This window comes from Phycodurus eques, chromosome 5 (assembly GCF_024500275.1).
Source record: "Phycodurus eques isolate BA_2022a chromosome 5, UOR_Pequ_1.1, whole genome shotgun sequence".
Classification (NCBI taxonomy): Eukaryota; Metazoa; Chordata; class Actinopteri; order Syngnathiformes; family Syngnathidae; genus Phycodurus; species Phycodurus eques.
Genome location: NC_084529.1, coordinates 400,957 through 413,035, shown reverse-complemented (window position 1 = coordinate 413,035; position 12,079 = coordinate 400,957). Strand labels below are relative to the sequence as shown.

Here is a 12,079-nt window from a genome sequence, read left to right as displayed (position 1 = left end):
GCTTGCTCAGCAACAGGTCGGACGGGAACGATAGCGTCGAGCCGCCTGACGAGCCGCCTGACGAGCCAACGTGGCGACCGGACGTGCTGCGTTCTGACTTCACGATGAAAGCGACGCGACACGGCTCGAAAGCCCTAACTCGAGCGGGCCGAATGTGACGGACGAACCCCTCGACGCTTCTTTTGTATGCTTTTTCTTCCTGAGATTTCTGATGGGCACACGTAGTCAACAGATTCCGAGCGACTTCCCGTTGCTGTACCCGCACTTGCGTGAAATGGATTCGGTCTCTACTGAATGTTCTCAAAGTCATTAAATCACACACATCACACTCGGCCGAGTCATTTCCACCGCAACGAAACAAAAATACAACAATAGTGACCGAAAGCAATAAGCATTCGGATGAAATTGTCGCAACACAGGAAACACAAAAGCTGTTACATTCCCTGCAAAAACTCAAATCTAACCACAATTAAATATTGAAAAGCAAGGGCAAATATGCTTGTGCTTTGGCAACTGTATTTTTGGTTTTTTGGCTTAAGAGCATTTCAAAAATTGTCTCCACTTATATATATATATATAGTTTACCTTTAAAGATGAATAAAATTCAACATAAATATTGAATATACCTTGTTTGAAGAAATCTCGGCAAGTCCAATATTTCTGTCCAAAGAAAACGTGGAGGCAGTGATATATTGCTTATTGTATTACTTTTGTTCCCTTTTTAAACCCTGTGTAGGCATCGTTAGGAGGCCTCAGATAGGAACAGCAGCCTTTCGATAAAAATAAGGTTTAAAAAAAGCTGCCTAAAAACTGCAAATAGAAGAAAGCGTAATGCCGTTTAAGCAAGCGGCAATTCATTTTGTTCCAATAGAAAAGTGCAGCCCTGATAAATATCCACCAAGTCAACGCGGACAACTCAAAGCTGTGCATTGGCATCACTGAGAACCCTCACATTGGGATGCCTGCTTTAAGTCTTTCAACACAAAATGGACAAATAAATACATGAAACAGACAACTCACCGCCTAAAAGAAAAGAGAGAAACAAAAGCAGTCCCCGGCTTTAGCCCATCTCGCTGTTGACTGTGACAAAACGATGTGGGAAGGACAAGAGAGGAAGACGGGGGAGGAGAGAGAGAGACTTGGGCGGAGGAGGAGGGAGCCGGCGGGCGGGGAAGCTGGCACCTGCTCCGCCGACGCTCCCCGGGGGGAACGAGGGATGGGGAGAGGAGGGAAGATGGGACCCCGCCCTCCTTCTCCGCTCGACACATGCGTGCGCACACGCTGCCGATTGCTCACGCAGGCCAGTGGGACATTGGAGACGTCACCGTGTCAGCACGTGTGCGCGTTGGGCTTATCTTGCTCACTTTTATACTGCGGGGGTTTTTTGTTTTTATGGGTTTTTAAAGTATCCTGTCAATGCGAGCAGACACAGCGGAGAGAATCAATGCCTGTGAGTATTGTTGTATCCACTGCTGCTACGCGGTTGTTATCATCTGCGCTGATTTCTGTCGGCCCGCGTAGGGCATTTTGCAACGTATGTTAGCGTTAAGCTATCAGACTTTCAAGAGACAAAATTGCATGGTTCGGTTAACAGGGTGGTGTTTAACTTTACAATGTTACGTTCTCTTCTGTTTTGTGTCGGTTTTACGGTAAACTTCGGCCGGGAGTGATAAATGAACATCTTGAAGCAAGCACACTTTGCATCTTATTTGGAGATTCTTGTCTTCTGGCTTGACAGTCTCTCATTTCTTGGCAGCAAGAGTAAGAACAGGCGCTGAGGATATTGTAACAGGTGTGTTTTAAAAAGTCGCGGGAGGGGTAAAACAGGTTTTTTTATGTGGTGTGTGTAGATATATATATACACAGTATATTATATGTATCCTGTGATAATCCTGGTTTGAATTGACATGCAATTAAAAAAAAAAAGCACAAGTCAAACTACAGGAACATGTTCGCTTCTTTTTGCTATTAAAATACATTCGAAATGATTCGAGATTCAACATGTTCATTTGTCAGGTGCAATAAAAACATCTTATTTGGCTTGTCTCCCTCCACTTTTACAAAGAATTGAAAAGAGAAAAACTAATACACAGGGTGATTGAAAAGTAACTCCCGATTTTAAAACATAATATCTTTTTTAAAATAAAATATATTTTTAAAATATATTTATTCATATGTTGTCATATTTTTCTACATTTCTTTGGTGTATGTTCCATGATTAAAGGAGCAAGTCTATTCTGCCAAACCAACGACTTTGGAAGAACCCGAGGGGCCAATACGAGAAGTTACGTCTTCCATCCCGCAAGAGTTCCTTGTGAAATCGGTTCATGCGGTTCACGGGCGGCTGGAGGAACTGGTGACTATTGCTGGCGCCCGTATGGAATTTTCAATCCGACTCCACGCCATACAATTTCTTCGCATGTTCCTGTTATCGTTCAGAAATAAATTACTTAAAGTACTTAAAAATAGGGAGTTACTTTTCAATCACCCGGTACGGACGATTAAAGAAAGGGGCACCCAGGCAATGTACATTAGAACCATTTTAAAAAACTGCAAATATGCTGCTTATCAGAAGTCACGTGAAAGTGGCTCTGGAGCTTCGCCCGGCCTAGCTGCTCAAGTCATGGGCGGAGGAACTTATTGTGAGAGTGGTTACGATGCAAATTAGCCTCACCATTAACTAAGAGTGGGGTGGAAGTGCAGAGTAAGTCGCTCATAGACACACATTCAGAAATAAGCAGATAGGTAAAGATTTTCTTGGTTGTTTTATTTTACACTCGATAATAAATAGTGGTATGTAGGCCATTAAAAAGTCAGTTTTTCATAATACGCCCCGTTTAAAGTTGCGGCTTCCTACCGCACCAAGACACCACGAGATGGCGCACAAAAAGAGTGAATGAGTAAGTTTGTCAGTAAATAACGGAGAATAGGTTGCACCGAAAAAAAATAGAGAATGATGATCTTGTCTCAATTTAATCACAAATTGACTTTAAATCTGGGCCTGTTTAGTTGAACACAGCGATTCATTTGTTTTATGAATGGCAACAGGTGGATGCGCAGACTATTCGTACCTTCTGCCATCTAGTGGAACAACGTGTAATTGTTCTGTCCGTCACTATAGGTCACTGGCATAGATAGACAAATGAACAAGGACCATTTGTAATTAAACTCATTCACTGCCAGCCTTCCCAGTCAACATGGATATTTGACTTGTAAAGCCGTCAATGGCAGCGAATGTGTGTTCATCCAAATTTTCAGACCAATTCAGTGAAATCGGTTTAAATGAACACGAAGCCGGTAGCTCAAGTCGACCTCGCCCCACTCACAAATATTGCGTCTGCGACTTTGTACCTCGTGCCACCGTTTGTCCACGACACTCGTCTTCTCTCCGATGAACGCGCCTCCGCACGCACAAAAAAACTCCCAGGTGAACAGACGCGGCTCTTCAACGAGCGCTTGAAGGAGGCAACGAAACACAAGAGTGAGGCTGGCTCTCGTAATCCCTCCCTATCTGTCGCTGTTGTGCTCACACCTACACGAGGGGGGGGAAGAGGTTGCGAGGGGTTTGTGCGTGCGTGTGCGTGTGCGCGCGTGTGTCCACGGGGACGTGCGTAGCCTGACTTGATTTATGGTCTTGCTGTGCAGAGGCAGACACTCTGAGGTGGGCGGTGTCTCACCTCCATCCTCCGTGACCTATACAGATTGACTGCTGCGTGCGTGTGTGCGCGTGCGCGCGTGCGTGCGTGCGCGAGGAGTCAGGCAGAATTAGAGTGACTGATAGATTGTAAATGTACTTGCACATTTCCTGCAGGTGCACGAGAGACCGATGGAACATGCTTTGTCCTGCGTGTGTGTTTTTCAAGTGGGTCAAAACGCACAGTGCCGTGCATTGTCAGGGTGGGTAACACTGCGGGCCCCAGCAACCCCCCCCCCTCCATATAAAAGAGGCCAAGCATAGAGGCTGTTATGAAGTGTGGCAGTAATAGCTGCAGGATTCTTTACTGCCTCTGGAGACCCGGTCATTAGCCTATTCCTCTCTCATAAAGTCTTCTATCCATCACACACACAAGCACGCACACATTTGTATGCAAACCACACACGAACACACACACTGCATTCACGTCAGGTGAGGATGCGCCTGCAATTCAACAACAACAACAACAACAAAACAAAAAACAAAGGATGCACTTGCTGCTTGTGTATGTGGACCCCCCCAACACACAGATGCATATGACGGGCCGTGAACCGCAGCCCCCGATTATTCAAATGTATCCGCCCTTCCCTTCCCCGATGAAAACGAGACGCCTGTTTGCTGCCCCGGTCAGGTGGGAGATCACAAACCGGGCCGTGCCGCAGACGCGGGCGGACGTGCCGGTTGAACTCGGAATTTACGGGCACGCGGCACAACGGAGACTGCGGCGGAGCCGCTTTCAAACACGAACGCGACCTCCGGTTTGTTGACATCTATTTTGAGAGACCCCAGAGCCTGTACGCTATCACCGACAGCGAACCCCCGCTACATCACGGTTCTTTGTTGCGCCCCCACAAAAATAATATAATACTTGTTGCCACGGAGCAGAGAGAAGACTGTAAATGCATGTAAGTATCGTTGCATTCTCCGTTTGTATGTGTCGCTGCTCCGTGTGTTAAAGTAGTAGTTGTTTGAAGTTTTAGAGTTACCGCTACATCTGTGCTAATTGCCATTTGCCTATCAATGGCGTTCAGAATAACATTAGCATTAAGCTAGCAGATTTTGTGCTCGACAAAATTACAGAGAAACCGAATCACACAACATCCAAAGCAATATTTCCCGGAGCAAATAATAGACTGTAAATCCATTTAATCTGTTCCACACACCCAAAAATAGTCACAAAAAATATGTTTTTTTAGAGAATGACTATAGTGTTACATACAAAAACAGGGTGAAATAAATAAAGCTAGTAATGAACTAGATAAATAAACATTTAACATCACTATTTATGACCCATGCAGCAAGGAGGTGAGAGAGGAAAGCCATTTTACCAGTTCTTTCGGAACGTTCCGTCATATTGTGTAGAAAGGGTTCAACAGATGGCACGGCGTAGTCCTCAATTCAAGCTTTGATGAACAACTTCAGGCAACAACAAGTCTCCCGGTCTGCTCGGCAGCACTCGAAAAGTTGGGGAAACGTCAGTTTAACATCCTGTAAAAAGTCAGGCCTTCAAAATAAAAGCACACCAGTACAACAAAAGTTTCCCCACACTTTAGTGCCTTATTTAGCAGTCATCATCAAACGATTTTGTGCTTGTTTACCGAGCGCAAGTGCTGAAAAACAAAAAAATCACCATGCGGCCAAAGAACACGTGGTGAAACTGTGCTATGATAATGTGGACTTTCATTTTGAAAGTCTGACTTTTGACAGGAGGTGTAACGCAGATGTTGTCTGGGCGTTTTAGGGTATACCGGGAGGGAACACACCTTAGGAAAGGTTTGGTATGAAAGCGCGACGATTCCGGAAAATGAATCTTTTTTTTTTGTGTATTAAAAATGAATGGTTCTAAGGCAAAAAAAAAAAACACGTCAAAAACTGAATCACATGAAAACTTTCAAAGGTAGGTAGGTAGGTAGGTATACATTCTGACGTTTAAATATATAATGTTTCATTCACTTTTGTTTTGTGATTCAGTTTTACAGTTCAAAACTTCAACTGGGAGTGACAAACACGTTGCCTCTTTGAAAAACTATTTGCGTGAGTGCCTTTAAGGGGCGTGGTTAGTCTGCGCGTGAGCGTCTGCGTGCGAGCTGTGGCCTACGGCAGCTACTCGCGAGCGTTGTCACTTTGTGTTTGCGTGGCTGACTGTCCCCTTCCATAAATGGCTGAAAGTATTGGCGAACGCGGCTGTCCTTGCCCACACACGAGGGCGTAGCGCGTACAGTACCTTCATTGCCGTAGGTACGTACCCCTGTAGTCATGTCGGTCATGTGTTGGCATTCTTTTGTCTTCTGGTGCATGCTTAGAAAGTATACATAGCGTGTAAATGCTTTCATATGCATAACGCAGACGCACACACATGCACACACACACACGCACAGAGTGCTGTCAAGATAAGCACTCGTCCTGTTTATTACGACCCCTCCTCTCTGCACTTTCCCCTTTGCATCTTATCGCTTGCTCATTTTCTCCTTCTCTTATTACCAGCCCCAAACACACACACACACACACACACACGCACACACCTCCCCTCTATGTCTCCTCCTCAAGCCTATTAAATTGTTCACAAACACACACACGCGCGTGTGTTGTGTCAGTGCACTCCCGCGATGTTTGTTGGCCCGGGAGGCTGAGCTGAGGAAGAAGCGAGGGGAGCGCAGATGCGTGCTGATCTTTTCCAGCCTCGGCTTCCAGCGCGTCCTACAGAGAGAATTACCTTCCCTTTGTCTGTGTGAAAGGGCCGCTGCCTTTGCCATCTGGGCGGCGTGTGTGCGCGTGTCCAAGTTCGTGCGTGTGCGTGCACATCACGCTTGCAAGAGTTTTGGGCGAGAGCGAACCCCGGGTATATGTTCCTGACGATATAGAGAGGTCATTCAAAACGTATTTTTCTGAAAGTTTTACCCCTCCCACACGCTTTCAACCTATTTTAAACAACAAAAAATCCCAAGGATGAAATCTGTAGCAGATACTGTGCGCATTTTAGTATCCGTGTTTTCGATAATGCGCCCGGAAGCGTGGCGGGGAGGCGCGTGAGGGTCCGGGTGTGAGTGGTGGCCGACAGCAGCTCCCGTGCGAGTGTGCTCATTTTGAAATGTCTTTTCCCGTTATTGCAGCAGTTTAATAAAGATCGTAAAATGCATCAGCGACTGGGGCTCTCCTTTCCTTACCCGTGAGGGCATGACTGCGGTTCGAATAAAAACAGTTTTTCCCACGCGGCTACTTTTTCAGACGGGCAAGCAAAGCGCATATTATATTTGACTTATATCATACTCATATTTGAGGCTAGCTAGACTTGCATATGTCGCAAGTGACCACGGAACTGGTCTAATTTTGAGTCAAATATTCCCGCCCGCTGAAAGCGCCGCTGCTCGTTTCAGCGAGGCCTCCGTGTTGTTCAGGCCAAAGCACGCGATCGGCGACTAAACGACTTTAAGATCTAACCCATCGTCGCGGTGCGGTAAAGTTTACACGTCAACTCATCGGTTCAAGCCGCAGCGGGTAGAGCGTAGCGCGGTGCGGACACGATGCCAGCGCGGCGTGAGCGTGCCCGTGTTCGCTGTCGGTCGCTAAGCGAACAAACGGGAAGTGTGATTCCGGCTCGGTGCATTTTCCCTTCAGTTTGGATATCACCGTTCCAACGGAAATTGTATTTACGAGGAGGGGGAGGAGACGATGCGGAGGGTCCGACCGATCGAGCGGATCCGGGGGAGTTTAGGCTCGCCCGTGAGCGACACATCCATTGAGACCGTTTCGAAGCGCGCGTCGGGCTAAGCGTCTGCTGCGCTGTATTTTCATTTTGACATTTGGGACACCGCGTTCATAGTTTTCACTCAAGAATCATTTGGCCTCCGACTGAACGCGCCCAGATTTCAAAATTGGCAGCAGGCGTCCAACCGGATCGTCAGCGATTGCGGGTGCGTCCACGTCCAGCCTCTTCTCAACCTGCCCTCATTCCTTCATCCCTCCCTCCTCCTCCCCTGTGTCAGTTTGTCTCCAGAGAGAGGAGCAGCTTGCTGTGGCCAGGCCAATTCTTTACATAATTATGATCTCCCACTTAACCACATGATCCCTTACCTGGGCGGAGGCAATTAAAGCCGGCATCGTTATGCAGATTATGCAAACGCGGGCAGAAGCGGAACGAGGGGGCGCACGCGCCCCGACGAAGGCCGTGCCGCTCACCGCGCGTGTGCGACAGAAGGCGGCGACGTTTGCGGATTACGGCTCCGTTTATGTTCTGCTGTAATAGGCCGTCTTTTGCAGTGCATTAGCCTCCTTCTCTCGTCTGGTGTCGATCACAGATAAAAGAGTGTAAGAAACTCAATGTCACTTCCTGCGATACAATTCGATACGAATTGTAATCTCCTCGCACGTGGGAAAGGAGAGCCACAATCGGCAATTTCATTCATTCATTCTTTCATTCATCTTCCGTTCCGCTTCTCCTCACGCGGGCCGCGGGCGTGCTGGAGCCTATCCCGGCAATCTTCGGGCGAGAGGCAACTTAATTCATATCTTTAATTATATTTTCAGCGATTTTGAATCCGTTTTCAAATAAATTTCATGTTTTTATTTTATTTTGATTTGACTGTTGCGGCACTCCAAAAGACAAAAGAGAAGAAGACTTTAAAGGTCCCATATTTTGGCTCTTCAGACCTCCGTAGAGTGACCCGCTAACACGGACTTAGTATAAAAGTGCCAGTATGATTTCAAGTCAAATCGATTGATCGTAGCGACAAATTAGAGCATTTGTCCTCCCTCGCGATCCGAGTCGGGAAAGGCCTGATTCTTTGACGTCTATGAAAGATTATCCTGCGGTGCGGGGTGTGTTAAGAGGGATTGGAAAATCGGTATGTGCGTACCCCGCTTTAGGCTCAACGCACACAGATCTGGAGTAGTTAGAGAGTGGGAAACGCAACTCATCCGCCCCTAGTGGTGCTGCACCAGCTGCGTGCTCATGAACCATGTCCAAACATCATTGATCGAGTGCGTCAGTGTGTGTTTTTGTGTGTGTGTGTGCGCACAGAGCTGAGGAACAGGATTTTGGACATTCAGGTGATCGCCAGACACGACGTGCTGTATTTGCTTCGACGACGGCGCGGCGGAGATCGGTTTGCGGACTCGGCCCCTTTTGATTAAACAAATGAAAATGTAACTATAACTTTGAAATGATTTACAAGTCAAACGTGCTACGACGAGAGCACCGTACTGCATGTGGTTGCTTGGATGGGTGTTCAAAATGGACCCAGCTATCTTCGAGCGAGAGGCGGGGTGCGCCCTGAACTGGTCGCCAGCCAATCGCAGGGCACATAACGACAAACAACCATTCCCACCTACGGCCAAGCGAGCGTCTTCATTTAACCTACCACGCTTGTTTTGGGGGACAAAACCTCCACAGGCACAGGGAGAACATGCAAGCGCCACACAGGCGGGGCCGGGATTTGAACCCCGGTCCTCAGAACTGCGAGGCGGATGTGCTATCCAGTCCTCCACTGTGGCGCCTATATTGTCATTATGATATTCAAATTTGAATGTTTATTAACAGGTAAACAGCTAAGTCGTGTATTCTAATAATGACGGTGGCTTTAAATGAAGAATTCAATAATCACTCTGAAAAAATAACCCATCCACGAGTGCAAATATCTCCCAAAAATAATAAATAATACATCAATGTTGAAGTCAATTTGTCAATACGAAAACAAAATATGTAATGCATCAATAAACAGATCAGATGTATATGTTGTACTCATGAACCCAAAAATATATATTTGGTGTCAACCTGTTTTACACAGAAGTATGAAATTGATCCAAAATTAATTTCATTCTTTGGTGTTTAGAAAAAGTGTGTTGTTGTTGTTAAAAACATAGAAATACGAATTAAAAGAGGACATATTTTACCAAAGAAACTTTTTCTCGTATTTGAGATGCAATAGTGTCTCTATGGAACATGTGAAATACGAATCAAAATCGCCCATGCATTCGTGAGCTCCCGCCATTTTTCTGCCAGGCTATCGGAATTTCTCCGGCTCATCTACGTCACTCGCCGACTTCTCCGCCTACCTCTCCGCTCCCGAGCCGGCGTCGTCAACATAACAAACACGTGCGCTCTCACAAGTGAGTCTTCTGCACGAAGGCAACCAATCAGAGGGAAGGGGTGGTCCTCGCCAAATATGGACAAAGCGGATACAAAACTGGGTCAAACAGAAGTAACTGTCTGAGGGGCCTTTTCTGGACACTCGTATGATAAAACCAAAGATGACAAGATTACAAAGTACGAGTGAATGACGACCGCCGCGTAGAAAACTGGCCACTGGCGCTCAACTCGAGCCACGCGTCACTCACGGCACGTTTCATCGTAGTAAATCTCGAAATAAATGATTAGTTTGCCTTTCTCAGTCTTGTTTTTGTTGTTCTATAGTTTGAGGTGTCACAAAAGCAAAAATATTCGCGCTGCTCTGTCTGCTTGACAAAACCATTATCTTTTGACCAAATGCACATTTTCTTCGCTTACAGGTCAGAAACCGGCATTTTGGGTCAAACCGACCCACGTTCTACTGCTGATTACTAAAGAATGGAAAAAGGTAGAAACAAACTTTTTTTTCTGATGAAAGAGTCTCCTTGTTCTTTTGGTAGGATTGATGCTTCTATTGTCACACAACACAAAAATCCCATGAGTCAAAATACTGTAAAACAGCTGGCAGTCAATAAGTTCATCACTTGTTTTTTTTTTCCCGTTTCAATGCCAGTCTGTTGAAATGCGTCTTTACGTGAAACAAACAAAAAAACCTCGGCGACCACTTTGAACCGTGCTGAAGAAACATCAACGACATCGTCGATGAATTGACTTCGACTCGACTTTCATCACATTATCGTCGATGACAAAAAATCTTCAGTCGTCGAACCGCTTTACTTCCTTGAACGAATATTAACGGCGTCGCATTGGACGGAGCTGCGACTCTTTGCTTTGGCTAACCCTCCTGCCATCTGCTTGCGATCACACACGATGCAGCAGATTTTTTTCCCTTTTTTTTTTTTTTTTACTACTATGTGTGTGTAAGTGCGTTTGCATGAGCCCATATAGGATGTGCGCGTGTAAGTGCGCGCGCGTGTGGGTGTGTGTGTGCGCGCGTATAGACTAGGAGTTAACACCTCGGGTCAAAATCTGCTGGCATTTATCCTAATCTCTGCAGCTCAGTGAGCACGCATCCTGTCTGCATGTGTGTCCGTATGTGTGTGTGTGTGTGTGTGTGTGTGTGTGTGTGTGTGCTTCCCACGTGAGACTTCACAACAAAGTCACTGTATGTGCTTCTTGTAATTGGATGTAAACAATGCAGCGTGCATGTGTGTCATTAGCGTGCGCCTGTAAGTGAATCCCGCTGCTAATTAAGAGCTCATTAGTGACACCAGCGATTTTTGTTGTTGGTTTTTTGGTTTAAAAAAAAAAAAAGTGACAAAACGTTGTTTCATTTATTCCTTTTATTTAGTCTCTTTCACATCGCTGGAGGATAGGATTTTTTTTTTTGATGGATTATGTTTGGTTTGTAAGCATGCGATTGTGCATTCTTTTTAATCTCTTCTATCAAGCTGTTGTCGCGGAGTTTTATTCATCTCATTAATAACAGTGCCCTTGAGGTGAAGCACAGTGTGACCCTGTTTTCATCGGCACACACACACACACACACACACACACACGCATACACGAGACATCCGTGCCCGCGTTATTCAAACCCCACCGCCCCGCACGCCGCCATCTTTTCTTGTGCCTATGAAACGCTTGCAATGGCCGACCGAGGATTCAAAAGGAAGAAATCAAAGCCACAGGAAGGGATCGCCCGATGCTGGATACACGCATCCTGATCATTGGGCCAAATTGGAGCGACGTCTCTGAGCGATTATCCTGCGGTGTGGGATGTGTAAAGAGCGATTTTGGTTTTTTTCCTACCGCGATCTGCTCGAGAAACGGGAGGGTCGAGAAACGTAAGTGTTAAACCTGTTCGATATTTACGATGGCAAATACGTGAAATGGAACGATTGCCGGTGCGGATATATCGTCATGTGCGTACAATGAACCACTCACAATAGGTGAAAATCCATGATATAGAGAGACCACATCGTCGCTGTCGGGCGGAAACCTCCGATGTCCAAACAGGGTCGAGTTCGTGTTGTTCCCAAATCGATATTAATCCTCAGTCACCGCGTGGTCTGTTATTTTATTTTTTATGTTTTGTACGAATTATTAAGCAATACATAGGTTTGAAAATGGCTCGAGATCAAATCTAGGAACTATCTTGGACACTTCAACGTTCGAAGAAGTGTTGCAAAACGAAACCTCGGCCTCACTTTGCGACATTATGTCGCCTCAAGATTCAGCGTCTGGATGTTTTACCGAGAATA

The 12,079-nt window shown here is 46.0% G+C and overlaps 1 protein-coding gene across 3 annotated transcripts in view; it reads right to left on the bottom strand.

Annotated features, from left to right (window-relative positions):
- LOC133402619 (genetic suppressor element 1-like) overlaps window positions 1-12,079 on the bottom strand; it is a 48,140-nt gene that overhangs the window by 29,274 nt on the left and 6,787 nt on the right. The window contains exon 1 of one of the 3 annotated variants that reach the window (XM_061676563.1): window positions 1,021-1,116. The exons of the other annotated variants lie outside the window; for them this stretch is intronic. The gene's annotated coding sequence lies outside the window, so the exon portion shown is untranslated. Of the gene's footprint in view, window positions 1-1,020; window positions 1,117-12,079 lie in introns of those variants that run through there. 3 annotated transcript variants of the gene reach the window in all.